Below are 9,315 nucleotides of genomic sequence, written 5' to 3' on the forward strand. Positions count from 1 at the left end.
CTTAAGCAAAGAAAAACCTATGGAGGAAACATAAATCAACTATAATTACAAAAAAATGGAACTGATGTCTCATTTGTCTAGGTGGCAGCTGTGTGTGTGTGTGTGTGTGTGTGTGTGTGTGTGTGTGTGTGTGTGTGTGTGTGGAGAGAGAGAGAGAGAGAGAGAGAGAGAGAGAGAGAGAGAGAGAGAGAGAGAGAGAGAGAGAGAGAGAGAGAGAGAGAATTTTATTGTGGCTTCCATATTTACAGTCCATATAGCATTACTTGTTAGGGAGAAGGTGCTCATATCAGAGCTCTGATAGCACTATCACTTTTTATTGTGATAAACACTTGCTTAATATCTAATTAAAAAGGTAAAATAAACTAACATCTTAGGTGATTGTTTTGACTATTAATTAGTATATTGAAGGCCAAAGTTAGGAACTGGAGATCAATATAATTTTTTTCCTCTCTTCTCAATATTACACAGCAATAGCTGTGATTTCAGGAGTCTCCTGCCATGTACTGACAGCTGAATTACTAATATACTTAACAATATGAAACATATGATAGAGAAATAAATCAGCCAACAAGCAAAAAGAACAAGTAATAAGATTGAACTTTTGAGCAGGGTTGCCACATCTTTTGGGAATGTAATTCCTTCATATGAACTTCAAAGTTTGTGGCTTTCCCTGTGTGATTATTGGTAAGAATATACTGTAGAAACAAGAATTCTTATTCAGCCAAGTAAAAAGTGCTCATGATCCCATCTTCAAGTTGCAAATTTCCATTCCATGTACTTCAGCACCTCATCCTTCCCTGTGGGAGACAGGAAAAAATACAATTTTCCTTGAATATTAAAGTATTCAAATTAGTGTGTACAAGCATGATTTGTATAATTACAGAACTTTGTAACAAATCTAAGTAGGGATTATGTCACAAATGTAAAATAGAATTAAAATCACATAACAAGACGTCACAGCATTTTGTGCAAGAAAACATACATTAGGTTAGTTGCAGAATTTATTTTTGGAGATAACTTTATATGAAAGTAAAATGAACTTTATCTAAGGATTGAAACATCTTATTGAAAAATATATGTCTTAGAGATATTTTGCTGCATAATTTTAGGGATACGGTGGACCCATTGCAACAATGAGATGTACAAGACGTTATGTCGAAAAGTGAACTTTATAACTTTGGCTGAAGGGTGGAGATGGGAAGGGATGGGAAGGGGAAACAAAGGAGGAGGCAAAAATGCTTGTGTACTCATTACCTTGCCCATGTAATTGTAACCCCTCTGTACGGTATTTTCACAATTAAAATAATAATAATAACAATTATTATTATTTATTTCATTTATTTATTTTTATTTTATATATTATTATTGTTATTGTTGTTGTTTAGGTTCAAAATGCAATTAAATTTTAGACCTACACGCTGAGCAAGAGATAGGATAAATGTGAAATAGAAGCTTGCTATTAACATTATAATTTGGTTATATGTAGGCTTAGGATTAGGTAAGGTGTTGCAGTTAGATTTCGGGTTAAGATGTAAGATATTGTGTAAAACTGCAGCATATTTTAAGAAGAATGAATAACATCAAAGTTACAATGAATGAAAACCAGTGTCGGTGTTACTTTAAACATTCAGATATAATTTGGTTTAAAGTGTAAGTTACTGTTTTAGTTCTGGTTAGGGTTAGGGAAGGACAAGCTTTAGGGTAAAATTTAGTTTTCGACTAAGAAGTAGAAGCAAAAAAATGTGTGATTGATTAAATATAGACAATTTTCCTTACATTAATCATTCGGTTTTAATTCAGATTGTGATTAGCATTAGGTTTCTGCTTAAAGGGGTTGAGGATAGAGTAAAGAAAAGGATTAAACTGGTGGCTCATGCCTATTTACCTAGCTACTCAGGAAGCTGATTTCTGAGGATCAGAGTTCAAAGCCAGCTTAGCAGGAAAGTCTGTGATATTTTATCTCCAATTAAGCACCAGAAACCAGAAAGTGGTGATGTGGCTCAAGTGGCAAAGTACACACCTTGAGCCATAGAACCCAGAGATCGTCCCCATGCCTAGAACTCAGGGATAGGATCTAAGACCAGAGATGAAGCTCCACGACCAATAAAAAGATAAAAAAAAAAGAAATGGGAAAAAATGTTAGGTAAATTTGAATTTATTTTAGGTTCTAGGAATTCAGGAAATGCTGGGATAATGGAAGTACAATGTATTTCATTATATTAGGATTTGAGATCAATGGGTACAATGATTCCTCTTATGGAATAAGATAGGTTCAGAGATAAGAATGAGAAAATCTGTAGGGTTTAGGAAAACTTGCAATTAATTTCGAGAATTACAAGTGGAATTTCAGTTAGGAGAATACAAAATGATCATTTTTCATAAATTTTAGAATTGGGTTAGCATTAGTGTCAAGGTTATGGTTAGGATTCCATCCATGGTTAGGGTTAGAGTGAAGGAGGAACAAAAATGGGGCTCAAATTGAAGGCAAATTTTAGAATAAGCCTGGTAAGAATTAGAGTGAATGTCAGCTAGAATATTGCTACTAATATTAGAATTTACTTGCAATTAGGCTTATGTTTATTCTCAGTTTTCCAGTTAAGATTAAGTTAGGGTTAGAAAATGACTAAGATATTGGAAAAAAATTGTAAGGCTTATTTGAATCAAGTTAGGAGAGTGAAAAACTAGTGTACTTGTGTGAGTGTTAGTATTGATTATAATTGGGATTAAGATCAGGGTCAGTATTTTGTTCTGATTATGATTAGTGTTATGAATAGGAATTTTTAAATAAAATTTAGTTTTCACTAAGAGAAAGAAGCAAAAATGTCAGGCTGAATAGTAACTAGAGCATGATCATTATATTTATTTCTCTGTGATCATTCTTGTAATGATTAACGAGAGTTTTCCAGCCAGGTTTAAGTTGAGTGTTAGGTTTAAGTAATGGACTTGGTGGTAAGTAAATCTGAAACTGTTTTAGGATACAGTGGTTTAGGAAAGGTAGATCAATGGATAATACAGTATTTTTAACGATAATAGAATTTGATGACAAGTAACAGGTTAGGGAACAAGAAAACTTTAGAAGTAGAGTTAGGAAATTTTTCGGAATTAGGGCAAATTGAAACTCATTTCCATAGTGCAAATTGGAGTTTTCGATAGAATGAATAAAAACTAGAGGATTTTTCTTAAACATTAATATTGGACTCTCATTAGGTGGAAAGTTAGGTTACAGTTCCAGCTAGGCTTAGTTTTAACATTAGGCAAATGGAAAATTTAGGGTCAAACTGGAAGTAACTCTTCGAATAACAAGTCAAGTTAGTATTAGGATGAATATGAAATAGGAAACTGCTAATAATATTAGGATTAGGGTATGATTAATGTGATGGTTAGCCTAAATGTTCCAGTTAGGGTTCAGGTTAGGAAAATGGCAAGATATTGAGTAAAACTACAAACTATATTAAGAAAGATGAGTTGAAACAAAGATAGGAGGAGTAAAATCTAATGTATTTGTGTGGCTTTTTGAATCCAAAGGCAACCAGTTCTAGGGCTAGGGTTACTTTTATAATTAATGAACTAATGAATTAAAAGCACAATTATTTCATTCTTACAAATCAAGACAGTCATGATTTTGAGAACAAACTCAATTTTCTGCATGAAAATATGTCTTGTAACCAGGATTAAATAATAATGAAAAGGGTGTCATTTATTAAAATTAGGTAAGTTGATGATACATCCAAACACATAGGACAGTAACTCAGACATGTTACTGGGAAAACAGACATTCTACTTGCTCTAACTGGGAAATGTGTGTGTGTGCGTGTGTATGTGTGTGTGTGCACGCACGCGCATGTGTGTGTGTGCGTGTGTGTGTGTGTGTGTGTGTGTGTGTGTGTTTGTGTGTGTGTGTGGTGGGTGGGTGGGTGGGTGTGTACACCCACAGGTCTTCAACTCAGCCCTGGGTCCTTTTGTCAGCTTATTCTGTGAAAAGGTCTCACTAAACCATGTAGCCACAGGAACATCTTCATAGATACTAATACTGGAATCGCTTAAGTGGAATTGTTTTATTTAATTTGTTATTTTCACAAAGAAATCAAGATGATTATGTATTTTGTTTCTTTTCACTGCTATTGGCTCTTACTTTGAGAATATTTTTTTTTCTTAGCAAAGTAGAAAAAAGCAATTGGATTGAGGAAGTAATATATGACTTTCATAGAATGCAGATGCATGGATTTGGGTCTTCTGTAATTTGCTAAAAGTTTCTTCCAGAAAAGGTTATCAATTAATTATAAGTGATGCATAATTCCTAGATATTACAGTTATCACATACACTTTTTGATTGAGGTATCTCTGTATAAACTAAAAAAAAAAACGTACCAAAAAACTCAAAATACAAAGAAATCACATCTTTGTTTTAAAATCTGTAGTTTACAAAGAATTTTTAGCCAACACTGAAAACATCTTTTTAGGTATTCTGCAATTTGTGTGAAGTATTTTTAACAATAGTTTTCTTTTTTTCCTGCAATAAAAATCACATGCAATATATAATCTCCTTTTCTTATATACATTTTAGTGCTTTGGAAGTAAATTGTACAATAATAAGTTTTCCATGCCTAATTTTCACAAACGTGCATTTCCTCAAATAGAAGTGCTGTAAATTTTAGAACATACATTAAAATAGATATAAAATTCACTTATAGGAATTTGTCCAGCATACATCCTCTATACTGTGTCTTTTCAATTTTGTTTTTGGGGATTATTTCCAGGATCTCACACATGTTATTCAAGTGCACTGTCAATGAACTACATTCCCTGTCCAAACAAGTTTTTTACTTCTCTTTAATACATATATAGAAGTTTAATGGCTCTATCATATACAATTCTCTTTGACCTTTTGAAGACTTGAAATCTTGCTTGCTAAAAGGATCGCAGTATTATACAAATCATTCTGCTATCTAGAGGTTATCAATTTCTCCACAAATGCATTACTATATTTTGTGCATCTTTTTATATTAAGGTAATACTAGTGAGTTTTCTTTGTCTTTTTTCTTAGATAATAAAGAGGAACTTATTTCAAATGCTGCTCCTATTCACTATTAATTTACATATGTTCTTCAAAGAAATAGCCTATTCAGAGAAAATTTATATAGCATTAGAAGATATAAAAATACTTACTATTCAGAATCATTGTAGCATTAACAAATATGTTCCCTGTATCTGTTGGATATGTTTTCACTTCAGTTATAGTCTCCTTTGAATTATGAACGGCTATTGCTTAATAAAATCCAGTTTATTCTTGCTTTTCGTTAGCCACTAATGCTTTCCATGTCAAATTTTTAGAAACCTTTACTGATGCAATGTCATGAAATTTTACATTTATGTTTTATAGGTTTTCACATCTCACATTTAGTTTGATAATCACTTTTTAGTTTAAATTTTTGTATAACGCTGGAGGTAGGACAGGTGCCTGAGGCTCATTATCAGTAAATCCTGAGATCTGAGGATCACAGTTTAAAGCCAGCCCGGGCAGGAACGTCCATGAGACTCTTATATCCAATAAACCACTAGAAAAACCAGATCTGGTGCTGTGACTCAAGTGGTAGGGCACTCGCGTTGAGCAGAAGAGCACACGGACAGCGCCTAAGACCAGAGTTCAAGCCCCATGAATGACAAAAAACAAAACAAAACAAAAATGGATTGAGGTAGTAGTCTAAGATCATTCTTTAAATCTCGAGAGACAATAGTGCCAATATACCCATGGAAGATTCTATTTTATTTCATAAAATCATAGGATAGTTTTCAAAATCTTTTTACCATAAAACTGAGAATTTATTTTTGACAAATATTACATTCTTCTATGTGTCTGGTCTTGTAGTAGAACTATGTTGTCTTCACTACTAAATATGGTAAAAAGATTCAAAGCTAGTATGAAGCCTGAAGCTACACAATTTTACAAGATTGTTCTGACTGACATGTATTCCTTGAATTTACATACGAGTTTATTGAGCAGGTGGACCAATATTCTACAGAGATAGTCACTCATATTTTGTACCTTGGAAAAACACAAGATCCCAGATATTATATATTGAGAAATGTCTTTAGAGAATACTTGAAACAACTAAAATTAATTTAGGAATGAGTTAAGATTTAGATAATGCTGTAGCATAATAAATCTGAATGATAACAACTTGAGCTGTACAACAGAGGAAAGTGAGAGGGGAAAGAATGATGGACCACATAGGAGGTATATGTCATTGCTCTTGTGTTTCAAAAAACAGAAAGAATTCAGAGAAAAGAAGGAGAAAAGTAAAGTGTCCTGAGTCAAGTTTCTTTTTAATCCATCAAATAGTCTGGACCAAAAGTCAGTGAAAATGGGAAAAAATAAAATAGAAAATAAAGCATTGTATATACCTGTTACAATATAAGGAAATTGTAATAGGAATATGATAATTAATTCGCAAAGAAATAAGAGAAAGATTAGCTAAACTCTAAAGGGAAAAACAATGAAGAGAGAAAAGAAGCAAAGTAAAACCTTTATCAATAACAAACACAAGAGTTTGGAAGTGGAAAGGCAGTGGGAATATTCTATGTAACAATAAAAATTGTTAGCGTGGATAGAATATGGATCACATTTTATCATATATAATTTTGAAAAAGCATACTAGGAATGAAAGCTTGAAACTCATGGTTTAAAACACTATTTGCATTATAACTAGGCAGTATTGCTCAGTGGTAAACCATTGGCTTTGCATATGTGAAGCAATGGTGTTATCTCCCAAGCATTACAAAGTACACACAAAGCACACACACACAAAAACCACATAAACACGCACATATACACCACATACACACATTTGGAATATTGATATTATCATATTAAAGGGTGGAAATTATCACAAATAGTAAAAGTATGTTAATATATGAAATCATAATATTGCTCATACTATTTAAAAGTTTAGTAGAAATAAAATAATCACAATATACTTGGATTTTAATAGATTAGGTAAATTGAAAATTAATAGAAGAAAAGAGAATATTTGCAATTAAGTTTAAATAATTAACATTTTGAAACATGTGTCCTTTTATTTTGACAAAAGATTGATGTTACTGGTGTTTTAACCCAAGATTTAGAATATGATAGGGAGGTGCCCTATATAACACTAGCGATGACTATATCTCTAATCAATTCACTCTGAATAGTTTTATAATAAGGTGACATAGTTTCTCAGTATCTCCTGAATTACAAACCATATTTACACTTCCCACCATAGCTAGAAAATGGATGTTACAAATCACCATGCTGAGTTCAAACTTTTTTTAATTCAAGTAAAAATACTTCCAAAAAGTGACCAAGTAATGAAGCCTTTTTTTTTGGGGGGGGGGTGGTCCAGTCGTGGAGCCTGAACTCTGGGTCTGGGCATTGTCTCTCAGCACTTCAGCTCAAGGCTAGCGCTCTACCACTTGAGCCACAGCGCCACTTCCGGCTTTTTTCTGTTTGCTTATGTGGTGCTGAGGAATCGAAGCCAGGGCCTCATGCATTCGAGGCAAGCGCTCTACCACTGAGCCACCATCCCAGCCCAATGAAGCCTTACTTAATACATTATGTGCTTCTTGAAAATACAGTATTTGTTACCTGGACAAATATGTTCATAACTATAAGAATATAAATTTATTTCAAATCATTAACCATATAAAAATTAAGAAAACAATTTTTAAATAGTCACATGTTAAATATTATAAAAGCAAAATATATTTGTGTGAATAATTTACATGTGTAAAAATCATGCAAAAATAAATAAACTAATTCTACAACTCTGAAAAAAATGAATTACCCTAAAGAGACAAAAGAAAACATTCAAGCCCAAAATTTGAAATTTAGAAAGTAAAATGAAGTGTACTCTTAAGTTGACTTAATTAAGTGTAAATCCTCTGTATATCAATTTTATAATAAAATTGCATTAAGAAAGAAAGCAAAAGTATCCATGGACCATTAGCAACAGCAAAAGCATCACTAGTTCTTGTTTTGAGTGTAATAAAAAATCAATGGAAGAGATAACAAAGTTCCTTCCCTAAGAAATGTACTCATTACCTTATTCATGTACCTGTAGCCCCTGTGTACATTACCATTAAAATAAAATTAAACTGAAATGAAAAATTAACCAAATGATATACCAGTTGAGAATTCTTAGAAGCCATTGGTTAAAAACTTTATAAAATACTGCCCTAAATACCCAAGGAATATACTTTGATGATACTATTTAAATACTTCAACTGCAGCAGAAAAGCAAAAAGTTTAAAAACTGTTAAAAAGTAAAGTAGTAAATCAGAATATATTATTATTAGTAATAATCATAAGATGAATTTATAGTGGTAGTCAAATATGTAAGAAATGAGGCGATTTGCCATTCATTTGCACTTAATAAGTGAGAAAGAATTTTCTAGGTCTTTTTAAATTATCATAAGTTTAATGAAGAAACTATTCTTTCACATCATATGATAATCAGATAAAGCTGATATTAGAGCAAAGAAGAGATTGTACTAAGTTTTTTTAATTTAATTTAATTTTATTTGTGAACATACTGTACAGAGGGGTTACAATTACATGGGCAGGATAATTCATACCTTTCTTACCAAGCATTGCAGCCTCCTCCTTTGTTTACCCTTCACATCCCTTCCCAGCCTCCCCCCTACCAATCCCAATCCCAATCCTTCACCTCCCCCCCTCCCGCACCGACGTTGTAAAGCTCGTTTTGGACATGACAACTTGTACTTCTCATTGTTGCAACAGGTCCACCTGTATCCTTAAATGACTTGTTTTTCCCCATCTCCTCCACAAGTTATACTGACATCAAATATAGTGAAAGCAGGGGTTATACTGTGGGGGAGGGACATACAAAGCAACAAATATGTAATCTTATAAATGTGTTAGAAACACATGCATGAAAGAAAAAAACCATTTGTTAGGAAATGGAAAAACTTGGAAAAAATTATATTAAGTGAAGTAAGCTAGGCCCAAAGAAACATAGGTCCCATGGTTTCCCTTATTTGCAATATCTAGTATATGTGTGAGTCCAGCGGAAAAGGTCAGATAATGTGATGTTAAGAGAATGAACACTTAGATATGTATTTTAAAGTACTAAGTTTTTGAATGTTCACATATATACTTATTTTGGTTGTGGGAAATTGTGGGTATTTCAAGTCTGGGTATATTTTTCTAGCTAGGCCAGAGTCATATCATTGGCTAATTTTAGAATAGGTGTTTCCTTTCCGCAAGAACTTGCACCTGATCTCTCCTTTTAGCCTTCCCATCATCAATGGCATCTG

This window comes from Dipodomys merriami, unplaced genomic scaffold (assembly GCF_024711535.1).
Source record: "Dipodomys merriami isolate MVZ:Mamm:240054 unplaced genomic scaffold, mDipMer1.0.p SCAF_445, whole genome shotgun sequence".
Taxonomy (NCBI): domain Eukaryota; kingdom Metazoa; phylum Chordata; class Mammalia; order Rodentia; family Heteromyidae; genus Dipodomys; species Dipodomys merriami.